Here is a 2,832-nt window from a genome sequence, read left to right on the forward strand (position 1 = left end):
AACTTATACGTGTAATTTCAAATTTGTGTAATTAGATTCAAACGTCTTATTCATTCGCAACAAATAGCAACCATACTTTATAGGATGTATTATGGTATTTAAAAGGAATATATATGATTGTTATTTCAAAAATAGTAATTGATCTTTGTAATAAATGCTGACTTATTTTCTCGTGTTATTTTGATTTTGCCTTATGACTTTTCACTTATAATTTATCACTTTTTACTTATGACTTTTATCTTTTGACTTATAACTTTTGTCATTTGCTGTTACTCTTTGCCTTGGTATAAACATTAGTTTTACTTGATTTTAGATTAATGCAAAATAAGCAAATTTGTGATACAATCACCAAAAGCAAGGGAGCACATCGGCCGAGAGTGGTGTTGAAGTCATATGATGTTTAAAATTAGAATTATTGCATTCATATGTTTTTATCATAGTTGATGGTTTTTACGTGAAGAATCAACATCAATTGTTAATGTGAAATCATATGTATAGAAGTTTTAATTCGGGACATTCATTTATAAGTGCCGTCTGCAGCATTAACTATTAAAGTAAATAAACTATTCTTGATAAATAACGATTTTTTTTATTCAGATAAAACAGTTCTTAGCTATTTTCTAGATGTGTAGCTTCATTACAAATTTTTATTAACATTTTACATCTTGAAATAGATTATTTAATTCCTTGTTGAAGTTAGTCACGATTGACTGTTACGCTATTTTTCCGTGTTGACTATTAAAGAGGGTACAAGCGTTAGGCATTATAATACATTAAAATGAAGGAGATATATGTACGGAATATTATGTAGTAGTAGCTTTTTAAGGCTTTGTATTTTGCTAAAGCAGTGGTGGAAAATTGGTATCTCGCGAGACCGAAGGTCGAGTGAGATATCAATTTTCCAATGTTGCAAATAGAAAAATGCATAGCCTCAGAAAGCTACTACAACATAATTTTACTTCTATTATATACCTTTTCGTTTTTAGTAAAAATGATTTTCATTAAACTACACTTCTATAAGAAATTTCAGAAAATAAAAAAATACAATTATGACTGACGGATGAATACGTAATTTATGCAAAACCGGCGACGCCTCTTATAATTTTGGATCCCGTTTCCTAATGCTACGTAAGACACAGCAATAATCCGGCATTTCCATATATGGTTCCGTATTTGTCACTAACATAATACGGAATTTTCTATCCGTAGGAAGAAAATTTATAGGTATAAAATAAAATTTAGAAAACGGTTTTGACACAAATATGACTTGAAACGCTTGTGATTTCTACTTCAAACTTGTACTTATTTACATAATCATATTAAATCTGGTCCTGAATGATAAAAAGACAGTTTTCTGATTTGATGAATTTATTATTGTGTTATTGTAACTTTGTTATAACCAAAATAAACTTGCAATTTCCCACCGGAATAAACAGTATTTAAATGTTACAGAGAATTTATTTATCTATGTAGAGATAGTGTTCCATTAAAATTATAAGTAAGAGGTTGAAACGAGCAAGGTAGAAATAGAATAGCAATCACTATAGAAGTAAACTGTGTGGAACCAGCCAACTCCCTCAACAGACTACCTAAATATACCTCTACCGAGAGACCACACTACTACAAAGGTTTTACCTCACAGTCTTGACCGTGACAGGTTGGCAGAGCTATCAATAATTGTTTGGAAACAGATAACAACAAACATTTTTTATTCTACAACCGTGCTTCTTTTTGTTTAACAAAATTGTTGTCTTATAAGGAAACAAATGTATTAGATAGGCAAAACAAACTGAATTTCAGCTTCATTATATTTAATTTAAAAACAAAGATAAGAACTACAGAGGTAAGCATTTTTTTTCTAAAATAGCACACATGCCTTACTTAAAAGCTAACACCAAGGAACAGCTAAAAATAAACACTGCCATCAACAAAAACATCACGTATTTACGTCACAGAAGACATATATACATGCAATATTTCTACAAAACAACACATCGTTGATACGTTACTGATGAAAAATTAAGAAAATCATGAGTGATCTAACGAAGCTTTTGAATTAGGTAAACTAGCAACGCTAGAGTGACTGTATTATTATTGAAGTCAAGATTTTTAATATCATTGTCAAAGCGTTATTTCTTCATTTTTAACTGTTCAAAAGAGAGAAAAAACAAACACAGTCTCTAGCTAAAAATTTCCTAGTTAACTGTAAGAAACTGTATTATATTAAATAACGTCCACAAGTTCGTTTTTTTTCGAAGAATAACCGACTTTATATGTAATGGAAATATCATAGTCTTTCGTAATGTGCATACCCACAACCCACAGCATGGCGAAAAAGGGAATGTTTAACTTAGAAGAACGATTAAATTTTATAATCAAAAGTTTTGTTAACAACACAATGCACTCTGTCTCGCCATTAAATTCAAGTTGATGCCTCCAACAGTTTTTGAGATAATTATGAGTTTAACAAAATCTAAGTATGAAACAAAAGAAGAAAAAAATCAACAACAAAGGGGACTTTCTAAAATGTAGCTATAATAGCAAGAAGTATGTTTCTTTCTGCCTCGCCAAGCTATATGAACATGCAAAGTTTGATTTCGATACCTTTCTTTTAAGTTTTAAAATTTACAATGGGCAAATACTGAAAATTATGAAAACCAGAATTATGAATTCATGATTTTTCACACTTTTCTCTGTCTCACCATGACCTGTATATCGATAAAAGATTTGTACCATATTGGAGGTATGGACAGTATAAAATAAACGTGGCGGGACGTGACATTGCGTGTTTCCAATAAAGCGTCCACAAGAAAATGTCTGAATATTTCCATA

Source organism: Ruditapes philippinarum, unplaced genomic scaffold, assembly GCF_026571515.1.
Source record: "Ruditapes philippinarum isolate M1 unplaced genomic scaffold, ASM2657151v2 ctg5049_1_1_1_1, whole genome shotgun sequence".
Taxonomy (NCBI): domain Eukaryota; kingdom Metazoa; phylum Mollusca; class Bivalvia; order Venerida; family Veneridae; genus Ruditapes; species Ruditapes philippinarum.